Source organism: Oncorhynchus kisutch, linkage group LG11 (assembly GCF_002021735.2).
Source record: "Oncorhynchus kisutch isolate 150728-3 linkage group LG11, Okis_V2, whole genome shotgun sequence".
NCBI lineage: Eukaryota > Metazoa > Chordata > Actinopteri > Salmoniformes > Salmonidae > Oncorhynchus > Oncorhynchus kisutch.
The window spans coordinates 25098828-25113481 of NC_034184.2; the positions used below are offsets into that span (position 1 = coordinate 25098828).

The following is a 14654-nucleotide window of genomic DNA, read 5'->3' on the forward strand; positions in this document are numbered from 1 at the left end:
GTTATATTGATTTAATAGATATTTGCAGCCTGTGTTACAGCAAAACTGATATGGTGGCCAGATAGTGACATCCAGGGAAGCTCTGCTCTAGTCAGTTCTCCTCTTTTCTTTTAGTGATGGTTGTTAGGAATACAGAGGGTAGAATAGAGAGGGTCGATATTAGTGAAGCAGAGTACAAAAATCTAGCAGCTCCAGGTGAAGGGGAAAAATGTCCTCTACATGAGATGAAACTGTTCACCATTCTCAGTATCGGATGCTCTCTCTCCATTTCTCACTCTCTCTTTCTCCACTTGCCGTCTTTTCCCTTTTTCACCATCTCCTTTCTCACTTTCTCTCACACATTTGTCTATCTTTTTTCCCTCCCTCATCTTGTCCTTTCTCCTTTGCTTTGTCTTCTTCTCATCTATTTCCTCCATGTCACCACTGATCTCCAGAGTTCTGTCTCTCCTCTGTGAGACGCACAAGTTAATTGGAGCAGGTGAACCTGGCAAGAGCACCTGACCTCTCTGTAGAGAGATTGAAGAGAGAAAGAGGGGGAGAGAGTTCCACCAGAGATTTCCTGAATAGATTTATTTCAGATGCACACTCTGTTCTCAATTATCTTCTTATACCTCTAGACCCTGAAAACAGAAAGTAGCACACACATGCAGACACACACACTCTCTCTCACTCACTCACATGCGCGCACACACACACACCACGTATGATTGAATCTAACAAGCCAGGACAGGTCTCTAATGTGAGTCTGTGATGTGGGCTGGAGAAGCAGTGAATTGAATGCTGCAGTAAATTCAAAAAGGCTATAGCTGGTTGGAGACCAAACATCACATGGCCGTGGCATTGATGGAGGAGATGCAAGGGAGGAAAGAAAGAAAAAGCAACACAAGCCATTAGAGAAACCTCCATTAGAGAAGCTGTCATTAAGCCCTATTCAGCTAGTCTCTAAATATACCCAGGAGTGATGAGACATGGTGACAGTTATTTAGTTAGGTAGGTAAACTATACTCCCAAAGGGGTTCTTTTAAATCAAGATTTGGGATCTACAAATGACGTGAGGATATGTTTGAAGAGTTACGGCCCGCTTCATACACACAGGGACAGCTGTGATGCTATCTATAGCACTGTGCTAGCTTTCATCTATTTTTTTCATCATCCTTTTTTTATGCAAGTTATTTTTGTTTCCAGTGGCTACTGCCCACTGGGGACACCACGTTATTTCAACGTGGATAATTGGGTAATATTTGGTTTACGTTGATCAATGAGATTACAACCTATTGTATATTCACCCGTTCAATAAGACAGCCAAAAGTGGATTGAATTTCCAATGTTTAATCACTATGCTTTCAACCATCTAAAAGCACAACCAAATTCCAATGTGTTATCACTATGCTTTCAACCATCTAAAAGCACAACCAAATTCCAATGTGTTATCACTATGCTTTCAACCATCTAAAACACAACCAAATTCCAATGGAAAAACAATTTGATTTTTGGTTTCAAATGTCTATCACTGCACTTTCAACCGTTTAAGAGCACAGCAAAGTTCAAATGGGAATATAATGTCAGATCTTTTGTTTATTTATACAATAGATGAAAGTGTTATCGCTGTGCTTCATTTTGTAGAAGAACCAAATGACCTGGATTGCAGTTGAGATTACATTCAAAGTACATAGTGCAAGTGATCAATGCTGTTTGAGATTCTGCACAGATTATTATAGAAATTGTGAAGATCTCCACAGACTTGCGATGACCTATGCATGCTGTTTTGAACATGCACGCTTTATAGAATTACATAGGAAGAGATGTTTAGTTATGGTAACCTCAAAATGTGGCCATGGATGTGTGGGCAATTTGATGGTAACGGAATTACAATGAGACGCAGATTTTTCACTTTAAAATGTATACTATACAACAAAAACTAAAAACTAAATTGAAGGAATCAAATTAAACTTAAAAAAGGGTTTGATTTTGTCCTATTCTTTAACATAGATTTGTGGTTGAGATGGAGACGTGAACCCAACACATCAATTAATAATTTATAACTGCAAGTAAAGCCAGACGAAGTCACTGGCACAGATGGAACTATCCGAGCAGAAGATAGATCACCTGTTGATATTTTGTTGCGTTGACAACCAAACACAATTCACTATCACTTTTGAAATACAATAAATAGCCTGTTAACAAATACTATGTTCGATTCTCCAACTCAACCAAAAAGAATGGTATCAAAACAGTGGCTTAGATGGAACTATCCAAGCAGTAGATTAATTTCATTAAATGGTGATATTTTGTTGTCAACCAAACACAATTCAATATTACTTTTGTTATTTGACGTCATTACCCTAGGAAATAGATACCTCAGTAAGTAATATAGGTCGATGTCCAGTACAACTACTCTCTGTAACCTGTATGTCCCTCTACAATATATATATATATATATATATATACATATATACAGTGGGGAGAACGTGTATTTGAAACACTGCCGATTTTGCAGGTTTTCCTACTTACAAAGCATGTAGAGGTCTGTCATTTTTATCATATGTACACTTCAACTGAAATCCAGAAAATCACATTGTATGATTTTTAAGTAATTATTAGCATTTTTTTGCATGACATAAGTATTTGATCACCTACCAACCATTAAGAATTCCAGCTCTCACAGACCTGTTAGTTTTTCTTTAAGAAGCCCTATTGTTCTCCACTCATTACCTGTATTAACTGCACCTGTTTGAACTCGTTACCTGGATAAAAGACACCTGTCCACACACTCAATCAAACAGACTCCAACCTCTCCACAATGGCCAAGACCAGAGAGCTGTGTAAGGACATCAGGGGTAAAATTGTAGACCTGCACAAGGCTGGGATGGACTACAGGACAATAGGCAAACAGCTTGGTGAGAAGGCAACAACTGTTGGTGCAATTATTAGAAAATGGAAGAAGTTCAAGATGACGGTCAATCACCCTCGGTCTGGGGCTCCATGCAAGATCTCACCTTGTGGGGCATCAATCATGAGGAAGGTGAGGGATCCGTCCAGAACTACACGGCAGGACCTGGTCAATGACTTGAAGAGAGCTGGGACCACAGTCTCAAAGAAAACCATTAGTAACACACTACGCCGTCATGGATTAAAATCCTGCAGCACACGCAAGGTCCCCTTGCTCAAGCCAGCGCATGTCCAGGCCCGTCTGAAGTTTGCCAATGACCATTTGGATGATCCAGAGGAGGAATGGGAGAAGGTCATGTGTTCTGATGAGACAAAAATAGAGCTTTTTGGTCTAAACTCCACTCGCCGTGTTTGGAGGAAGAAGAAGGATGAGTACAATCCCAAGAACACCATTCCAACCGTGAAGCATGGAGGTGGAAACATCATTCACAACTGCACTGTATTGAGGGGAGGATGGATGGGGCCATGTATCACGAAATCTTGGCCAACAAACTCGATGGGTCGTGGCTGGGTCTTCCAGCATGACAACGACCCGAAACAGACAGCCAGGGCAACTAAGGAGTGGCTCCATAAGAAGCATCTCAAGGTCCTGGAGTGGCCTAGCTAAGTCTCCAGACCTGAACCCAATAGAACATCTTTGAAGGGAGCTGAAAGTCTGTATTTCCCAGCGACAGCCGTGAAACCTGAAGGATATGGAGAAGGTCTGTATGGAGGACTGGGCCAAAATCCCTGCTGCAGTATGTGCAAATCTGGTTTAAAAAAAACTACAGGAAACGTATGATCTCTCTAATTGCAAACAAAGGTTTCTGTACCAACTATTAAGTTCTGCTTTTCTGATGTATCAAAGACTTATGTCATGCAATAAAATGCAAATTAATTACTTAGAAATCAGAGAATGTGATTTTTAGATTCCGTCTCTCACAGTTGAAGTGTACCTATGATAAAAATTACAGACCTCTACATGCTTTGTAAGTAGGAAAACCTGCAAAATCGGCAGTTGTTCTCCCCACTGTGTATATATATATATATATATATATATATATATATATATATATATGTATGTAAAGCACATTTTTTGTCCATTAATATAACATCAAATTGATCAGAAATACAGTGTAGACATTGTTAATGTTGTAAATGACTGTTGTATTTGGAAACTACAGATTTTTTTATGGAATATCTACATAGGCGTATCTGGAGCATCAGCATTTGTGGGTTCGATTACAGGCTCAAAATAGCCAGAAACAAGTAACTTTCTTCTGAAACTCATCAGTCTACCCGCAGTCTCAACGTCAGAAGTGAAGAGGAGACCCCGGGATGCTGGCTTTCTAGGCAGAGTTCCTCTGTCCAATGTCTGTGTTCTTTTGCCCATCTTAATCTTTTCTTTTTATTGGCCAGTCTGAGATATGGCTTTTTCTTTGCAACTCTGCCTAGAAGGCCAGCGTCCCGGAGTCGCCTCTTCACTGTTGACGTTGAAACTGCGGGTAGACTGACGAGTACTATTTAATGAAGCTGCCAGTTGAGGACTTGTTGTTGAGGTCTGTTTCTCAAACTAGACACACTAATGTACAGTACTTGTCATCTTGCTCAGTTGTGCACTGGGGCCTCCCACTCTTTCTATTCTGGTTAGAGTTGTATGAGATCTTCAGTTTCTTGGCAGTTTCTCATATGGAAGAGACTTCGTTTCTCTGAACAAGAATAGACTGACGTGTTTCAGAAGAAAGTTCTTTGTATCTGACCATTTTGAGCCTGTAATCAAACCCATAAATGCTGATGCTCCAGATACTCAACTAGTCTAAAGAAGGCCAGTTTGATTGATTCTTTAATCAGAACAACAGTTTTCAGCTGTGCTAACATAATTAAAAAAGGGTTTTCTAATGATCAATTAGCCTTTTAAAATGATAAGCTTGGATTAGCTAACACAACATCACATTGGAACACAGGAGTGATGGTTGCTGATAATGGGCCTCTGTATGCCTATGTAGATATTCCATTACAAATCAGCCGTTTCCAGCTACAATAGTCATTTACAACATTAACAATGTCTCCACTGTATTTCTGATCAATTTGATGTTATTTTAATGGACAAATAAAATAGCTTTTCTTTCAAAAACAAGGAGATTTCTCAGTGATCCCAAACTTTTGAACAGTAATATATCATTTTTACCCTTTCTTAACTAGGCAAGTCAGTTAAGAACAAATTCTTATTTAAAATGACGGCCTACCCCGGCCAAACCCTAGCCCGAACGACGCTGGGCCAATTGTGCACCTCCCTTGATGAGGGACCAAAGGGTAGCTGTAGATAAACCCATTCTCCAGTTGGATGTGCTGCCCAGCCTGTAGTTATTTTTCTGATAGTGGATATAACGTTGAAGATCTAATGTTGGTTTGAAGGTACAAATTCAACATATTTTATACGAGGTTTGTCTATGTTGAAATTTTGTTGCTATTATTATATAATCCTGTGGTTGACATTTCACCCTCAAAACAACAGTTAAATACTTTGATCAAATCCAATGTATTTTCCACGTAGGGTTCACATACCAATGTGTTGACAAATTACGTTGAAACAACATTGATTCAACCAGTTTGTGTCCTGTGGGTGGTGACGCATCAAAACAACACCAGTAAATGAACCCAGAATGTATATCTCTGTTCCTGACTCACAGATGTGTCTCTTTCTTCCACAGACCTGAGAGATGCTATCTAGTTTGGGGCCTGTCTGTTTCAAACAGATCTTGCTCCAGCCATGCTCAAATATGGTGTGATGTCTGGTACCGTGACATGAAGATCTTGCCAACTGGGAATAGTGTAGCTTCAAAATGTCAGGATAATGCCACCGTTTGGAATCAAACACAGTTCCAGTGCAATTGGAAGACAGCAATTATAATCCAGAGTGAGTGAGGAAAAAGACTAATCCTCCCTTCTACAACCAGTTCACTGCTCTATCCCATCTTAACCTGAGAACTGGAGTTGACATGGATACCTCAGTAAGTAATATAAGTCATGGTACAGTACAACTACTCTCTGCAACCTGACCTGTGCTGTTCACCTCAAGATACAGGAGCAAACTGGGGAAAGTGGCATGGTCCTGGTCTTCACCTCAGACTACTCTGCCCTCTATAGCCCTCTCTGTAAAGATGACAAACTATCACAACATGGAAGCTTACTAATAGAATGGGGGACCATCATAAACTGTTGTCAGGTTTTAAAAGGACTGCACTATCAGTGCCACTACGTTCTTTGAAGAAAAACATTTAAAAGGGGAAAAAAAGCATTTATATTGTGATTTTGTACCAAGTTGCTCTTCTATTGCCGTTGTTGTTTTAAAGCCATTTGTAAGAGGCTCTGATGTGGGTCTCAGTCCATTAGTGTTGCACAAGTAGTCTAATAACACTGTTGAACAGGGGTCTCCAACTCTGGAGATCTCCAACTCCTGGAGATCTATGAGTGGTGCAGGCTTTCGTTCCAGCCCAGCGCCAACACAGCTGATGCAACTTATTATGGTCCAGAGTCAGACTGAAGACCATGATGAATTGATTTTGTTTAGTAGGTATGTTAGTGATGGATTGAAGCAAAACCCTGCACATCCAGTTGCTCTCCAAGGCCAGGGTTTGAGGAAACCTGTTGTAGAAGCATGGTAGGTTAGCCAACAGCATGATGAACAGAATATACCACCGTAGCTATAAGGCTTAAATTTAAAAAATAATCAAATGTGACAGATGATGAGACTGTTCTCAGTCTTGCCCATTCATCTGGGTTTGTTTAGATAGTTTCTCATCCACAGTGTTCTGTATTTCTCTCTCTCGCTCCATATACTGTATCTACCAATGGTTTCTGTCTGTCTTTCTATCTCTCTCGCTTTGTCTCACACACTCTCTTGCTTTATACAGTATCTCCACCCCTTTCTCTGTCTGTGCCTGTCTCTCTCCTTATTTTTCTCCCTCCCTCTCCATATTTATCTGTCACGTTATGAGTAATATGTCCACACAACAAGATGTCCTCCTGCTTCACTGACACTAACACATTGAGTAGAAGCTCACTGACTTCTGGTTCATTTACATTTCATTTTGATGAGCTGAAATTCTAATAAACAATATGTTTCAACCTCTTCTGTTGTTTATCATTGCTTGTGTGTATATAACTGACACGGTGCTCTGGTCAACCCATATTCATCTCTCTTTAGACCTGTATTGCAGTTCAGAGTGAATCAGTGAACTTTGAGGTAGTGAAGCATTGAAGGAGTGAGGAAGGAAGGGAGGGAGGGAGGGAGATAGGGAGGTATTGAAACATGGTCTGAGGATTTACATCAGCTAGGCTCAACAAGCCAGCCAGTTAACATTGCCAAACACTCAGTGTGAGGGAGGAGTACATCATGAGTAAACTATTAGAGTGAGGCACAGGTCTCTGGAGTGGTCTGCCTGGGATGAACCAACACTGACAGATGTTTACAGAGTGGTAATGAAGAGGCAGTAATCTAGGCCCGTTTCCTATTAAATGACTTGGTTAGCATCCAGCCTCGTCTCCCACAAATCTCTGGCTACATTGTGTTATACATACACATACTCAGCTAGCAGGGCTGCTGTCTCAAGGTGGTTCTGTTTGTGTTCTGGGAAGCATAAACATCACGGCTGAAAGCATAACCGTGTGTCTCATTAGTCTTGTTTAGAGGACATTTGGGGACTCAGAGAAGAGTGTGTATCTGTCGATCTATTCAGTGTTCTAGAGACATTGCCAAAGGCAGGGGCTAAGAGAAAGCACAGCGATTGAAACTGACTACATTTGTACTAGAGTTCGACTAGATATTATCGAGCGTGTCCTGTGTTGCATATAATCTGACTGAGCATACAAGTATCTAAGTATCTGACTGAGCGGTGCTAGGCAGAAGCAGGCCCGTAAACATTCATTCAAACAGCACTTTTGTGCATTTTGCCAGCAGCTGTTTATGACTTCAAATCTATCAACTCCCGAGATGAGGCTGGTGTGACCGAAGTGAAATGGCTGGCTAGTTAGCAAGCGCTAATAGCGTATCAAACTTCACTTGCTCTGAGCCTTGGGGTGGTTGTTTCCCTTGCTCTGCATGGGTAATGCTGCTTCGATGTGGTGGCTGTTGTCGTTGTGTTGCTGGTTCGAGCCCAGGGAGGAGCGAGGAGAGGGACGGAGGCTATACTGTTACACTGGCAATACTAAAGTTCCTATAAGAACATCCAATAGTCAAAGGTTAATAAAATACAAATGGTATAGAGGGAAATAGTCCTATAATAACTACAACCTAAAACTTCTTACCTGGGAATATTGAAGACTCATGTTAAAAGGAACCACCAGCTTTCATATGTTCTCATGTTCTGAGAAAGGAACTGAAACGTTAGCTTTCTTACATAGCACATATTGCACTTTTACGTTCTTCTCCAACACTTTATTTTTGCATTATTTAAACCAAATTGAACATGTTTCATTATCTACTTGAGGCTACATTTATTTTATTGATGTATTATATTAAGTTAAAATAAGTGTTTATTCAGTATTGTTGTAATTGTCATTATTACAAATACATAAAATTGTAATCGGCCGATTATTCGGTATCTGCTTTTTTGGTCCTCCAATAATCGGTATCGGTATCGCTGTTGAAAAATCATAATCGGTCGACCTCTACTTTGTACATCTAGACTGTACTGTACCAATGTTCGACCCTTGTGGGGTTTAAAGGGGATAGTTCATTTGAAGTCAGCTGTACAGCACCTGTAAGACAATAACTCAGTTGTGGAAATAGGTCATAGAATGTACTGTACATGTGTCAAAACTACTGGACAGGTAAGTCGGTCACCCATAGACGTGCAACCATGTGTGCCTGTCACCCAGAGACCGATATGTCTCCTAAGAGGATTTACGTTCTGATACTGTCAGGTAGCCTACTGGTTAATTATAACACCACAAGCAGCAACAGAACCATACCAATTCTGATGTAATAATTAACATTTTGTTTATCTAAGCCCAACAGGATATGCTTGTTCTGCTTGTTGCGGGATCACACTGGTAGAGGGAGTCACTGAAAGGTATGGAGAAGAACTGGATCAAACAAGGGCAGTATCAAATCAAATCAAATCAAATGTATTTATATAGCCCTTCGTACATCAGCTGATATCTCAAAGTGCTGTACAGAAACCCAGCCTAAAACCCCAAACAGCAAGCAATGCAGGTGTAGAAGCACGGTGGCTAGGAAAAACTCCCTAGAAAGGCCAATACCTAGGAAGAAACCTAGAGAGGAACCAGGCTATGTGGGATGGCCAGTCCTCTTCTGGCTGTGCCGGGTGGAGATTATAACAGAACATGGCCAAGATGTTCAAATGTTCATAAATGACCAGCATGGTCGAATAATAATAAGGCAGAACAGTTGAAACTGGAGCAGCAGCACGGTCAGGTGGAAGTTGAAACTGGAGCAGCAGCATGGCCAGGTGGACTGGGGACAGCAAGGAGTCATCATGTCAGGTAGTCCTGGGGCATGGTCCTAGGGCTCAGGTCAGTTGAAACTGGAACAGCAGCATGGCCAGGTGGACTGGGGACAGCAAGGAGTCATCATGTCAGGTAGTCCTGGGGCATGGTCCTAGGGCTCAGGTCCTCCGAGAGAGAGAAAGAAAGAGAGAAGGAGAGAATTAGAGAACGCACACTTACATTCACACAGGACACCGAATAGGACAGGAGAAGTACTCCAGATATAACAAACTTTTTATTTATTTTTTTATTTTATTTAACCTTTATTTAACCAGGTAGGCTAGTTGAGAACAAGTTCTCATTTACAACTGCGACCTGGCCAAGATAAAGCATAGCAGTGTGAGCAGACAACAAAGAGTTACACATGGAGTAAACAATTAACAAGTCAATTACACAGTACAAAACAAAGTGGGAGTCTATATACAATGTGTGCAAAAGGCATGAGGAGGTAGGCAAATAATTACAATTTTGCAGATTAACACTGGAGTGATGAATGATCAGATGGTCATGTACAGGTAGAGATATTGGTGTGCAAAAGAGCAGAAAAGTTAATAAATAAAAACAGTATGGGGATGAGGTAGGTGAAGAAGGGTGGGCTATTTACCAATAGACTATGTACAGCTGCAGCGATCGGTTAGCTGCTCAGATAGCTGATGTTTGAACTGACCCCAGCCCCCCGACACATAAACTACTGCAGCATAAATACTGGAGGCTGAGACAGGAGGGGTCAGGAGACACTGTGGCCCCATCCGAGGACACCCCCGGACAGGGCCAAACAGGAAGGATATAACCCCACCCACTTTGCCAAAGCACAGCCCCCACACCACTAGAGGGATATCTAGTATGACCGTATTAATTCTTGTTGAGATAATGCACGTACAGATGCAGGCATGCACGCACAGTCACACATAATCATTAAGTGAAATGCCTTGGACCTTGAATCCATCTTGAAAACCTCAATGTTCCACTGTTACGTAGTAAAGCACACCCTATCTGGTGGCTCACCATACAGTGAGCCAGCAGTCCTCCTTGGTCAGAGAGAAGCTGTACCGACACTCGGCTCACCATGATGTTGCCCAAAACTCTGACACATGAGGGTCGTGTTCATTAGGGCACACTGTTGAAAAATATTTTGCAACATCAGGGTGAGCCGAACAAGTTCAGATAGTACCATTTTGGACTGTTTTCTTACGTTTCGTGCCTACTGATCAAGATCCAATACCAGTCTTTAATTTGTCATGGAGTTCTCACAGGACAGTCAGAGAGGGATTGTGAGAGAGAGATTCTTAGTTACCTTCTAAACAGGGTTTCTTCACCTCCAGGTTTCAAGGATAACATTCTACCTGCATGTTTGATAAGATTCTTACCAGTTTCCATGTTTCAGAGAAGTGGGGAAATATCATGCGTACTTCTTGTAAACTTGGCTACGACACTAAGACTGATAACAGAAAGTAGTTCAGAGTGATTAGACATCAGTTAAATTGAGTCCTTTGTCTGAAATATTTGAAAGGTTTGATCCGACCCACCACAACTGATTCAGCTAATTCAATTATTGGTAATATTTTTTTTAGTTGAACCAGGTGTGTAAGTGCTAGTCTAACAAAAATATTCACCACCTATGGATCCCTAAGGAATGGATTGAGAGACTATTCATTGGATTGAGAGACTATCAGAGGAGATGAGAGAGAGAGAGGGGTTGAACAGGTGAAACATCATAAAAGTGATTCAGAATAATTAGTATAATATTCCATCTCTTTTATCCTTCACATCTCTCATGTTTCCCTGGTCTCTATGCTTTTCCTAAGGCTAGGGCCTTGGGCGGTTGCATAGCTGTCTCTTGAGAGAGCTGGTTAAACAATACAGACAGACATACAAAGAGATGCGCACACACCCAGGGTTGGGGAGTAACTGATTACATCTAAAATATTGTAATCAGATTACAAATACTTTTGGAAAACTAGATTACTTCTTGGATTGCTTTAAAATCATTTCTGTTCTCAATTACTTTCAATTTGGCTTTGAAAAAAGGCGGAAGTTTAAAGGTGCACTTTGCAGAAATACCTCTGCCATTTCCTGGTTGCTAAAATTCTAATAGTTAACCTAATCCATAGCCCCCAAAAATATATTTTCAACTGTTTGAAGCTGGTGTACAAAACCGAAAGTAAAAGACGCAAAAACTAAACTTTAGACTGGGAAGCATAGAAATAGTGCACCGAACAGATCTACCACTTCTTAAACTTGCTTTCACAAAAAAACGACAGGTCACTTTCTATGTGAATTTGGTCAGGTCGCCCCAAAAAGTTACATAGTGCAGCTTTAAATTTGTTCCTCCTGGGCAAGTCTGGCCACAAGTCAGAGACCACTATGATCACACACCAAATGCTTTTGATGGTCATTTTTGTCTTCTTCTAATGCCTCTTTAAGGCAGATTACGTTACCGAGTTTGGGTAATCCAAAAGTTATGTTACTGATACAAATGCTGTACAGGTAAGTAGTAACTATAATGGATTACATTTAGAAAGTAGCCTGCACACAAACGAATAAACATGCACACAAAAGAATAAACAAATATTTATGCACAGACGTTCCAGCATCTTCAGGTAGTTTAGCCTGATGGCTCTGCCACAAAGACAGGGTCAAAAAACAAAGCCTGTATGACATTGTGACTCATCTCAACCTAGGCAAGGACACACACTGGTTTCATAATCATAATACACACTCATTCTGACACTACATACACTGGATATATCATTGTCTTCCAGTACTGCCACATCATTCCATTGAAAACCCTAACACTGCTTGTTAATCAGGTTCTAAGGCTGTGTGTGAGTCATATTGTCGTAAGCAAGCACAGCGCAGACGTGTGATATTTCCAATGTGCAAAGAGTTACCATTAGAGATGGACAGGTAACTGCCAAAATAAAGGAAACACTTGAGTAAATGAGGAATACAAAGTATATTGAAAGCAGGTGCTTCCACACTGGTGTGGTTCCTGAGTTAATTAAACAGTTAACACCCCATCATGCTTAGGGTCATGTATAAAAATGCCGGTTGCCCCTCATTTTGGCTAGTGACTTTGAAAGAAGGGCATCAAGGGTTTGTGGTGTGTGTGTGTGTGTGTGTGTGTGTGTGTGTGTGTGTGTGTGTGTGTGTGTGTGTGTGTGTGTGTGTGTGTGTGTGTGTGTGTGTGTGTGTGTGTGTGTGTGTGTGTGTGTGTGTGTGTGTGTGTGTGTGTGTGTGTCAGTCCAATTGAACACTTATGGGATATTCTGGAGCGGCGCCTGAGACAGTGTTTTCCACCACCATCAGCAAAACACCAAATAATGGAATAATGATTTCTTATCCCCCCAATAGAGTTCCAGACACATTTAGAATCTATTCCAAAGCACATTGAAGCTGTTCTGGTGGCTCGTGGTGGCCTGACGCCCTATTAAAAACTTTATGTTGGACCCTCAGAAATTGATAGCTTGTTACAACATGCATTTGACCAAAACTGGATCACCAAGCGTGAGCACAAATCCCTAAATGTCACCTATCCAGTCACCCCAGTCCCTAATTCCCTTCTGAAAGTACATAAGAACCCTGCTCACCCTCCACCCAGATGTATTATCAACAGCATAGAATCAGTCACAGACCCCCTTTCGAAATTCCTAGATTTTTTTCAGATTTTTAAGTTGCCATCCTTTTTAAGACAAAATGTCTACTCAACTGCTTAAATGACTGTCAAATGGATTCAGATGTATTACTCATTACTCGTGTTCACAATGAAGACAATAACCCTTTTACCCATATTACGCTTTGGAAGCGCTAAATTGACAACATCATTTTATTTTGGTGTTTATCTAAAGAGAATCTTGATTACTTTGTTATCTGAACAACACAAGGACTTTCCTCTAATTCACTGTTGAAAGTGACCCCAATAGCATCAACTTCCTAGATCTCAAAATATTCAAGGATGATCAAAATCCACACTACCATCTATCGGAAACCAAGAGAGGAATACTGTCCTCCTCTTCTATAGTAATCATCCGTGACATCTCAAAACAGATTTCCCGACTGGCCAGTTTCTACGCCTGAGTCGCAACTGCTCTACACTCAAAGAGCTGACACAGGTTCCAGAGGATATTGTAGTCCAATCCTCCAGCGCGCCCACCTCCAGGCTCAGGACATTCCCAGACCATCACTTCTAGCTCAGAAGCCCCAAATGAACAGCATGGCATGACTGTGCATTGTAACATGACTTCAGTCATTGTTCAAATCAAAAATCCCAAAACAGTAGCCTATTCTACAAACTGACTGGGCAAATACTGGTTCAATCAACATTGTTTCCACATATTTCAACCCCAAAAATAAATGTGTTGAATCAACTTGAATCAACTTGTAAAACTGTTTGGATTAGAACATGAGGGCATTTTGTCCTTTTTTAACCCAACTTTTAACCTAAATCCAATTACATGTTAATTTTTTGTTGTTGATTTTATAATGATTTCACGTTAGTTGACAACTCAACCAAAAGTAAATCAAAAATGTGCCCAGTGAGGATGCTCCAGCCTCTGGCGGAAAATCACACTCTGTTCTCATATAGAGGAGCACGCGCAATCAGGGACACCCTCGTCCAATCTTTCCAAAAGCCTGACCGTTCAAGCTGGTTACCTCTACACGGAACTATAAGTGTGGAAGATGTGCTCAATGTAACAACACAGCAAACTGTAAGTACTTCACACACCCTTTACCTGGCCGAAAGTTCTACCAAAGACAGTTCATCAATTGTAACTCCACCAACATGATGTATATTCTTACGTGCCCATGTGGTACAGCCTACAGTATGTGGGCCCCAAAAAAAATGTTTAAAAATAAGAATATCTGAACATAAAACAGCTATCTGCACTGGCAATATTAAATATGCTATGGCAAAACACTACTTAGAAACCATATGTGTATATGTATTTGTATATACTGTATAATGTCACCGTTTGTTTTGAATACCACTATGCACCACCCTCACACAGGTCTGGGCAATTAATTATGTAATTATCACCTTGGCACTTGCATAAAAAAAAACTGTGGCTTTGGCACATCTTCCAATGAGCTGATGAAGGCATTACTGCCGAAGCATGTTAGCATGCCCAGCCTAAAATAGAAAGGTGAAAGGAGGTGAAGTCTTTTTTGTCTTCGAAAATACATAAATTGAGTGAAGCCTTTCCCAATTTCCTTGG

The 14654-nt window shown here is 40.8% G+C and overlaps 1 protein-coding gene across 1 annotated transcript in view; it reads left to right on the forward strand.

Annotated features, from left to right (window-relative positions):
* The window catches only part of LOC109899838 (semaphorin-4G), a 52448-nt gene extending 45388 nt beyond the window's left edge, over positions 1-7060 (forward strand). Inside the window, exon 16 of the mRNA XM_020495421.2 lies at positions 5640-7060. The gene's annotated coding sequence lies outside the window, so the exon portion shown is untranslated. The remainder of the gene's footprint in view (positions 1-5639) is intronic.
* Positions 7061-14654: the final 7594 nt, after the last annotated feature.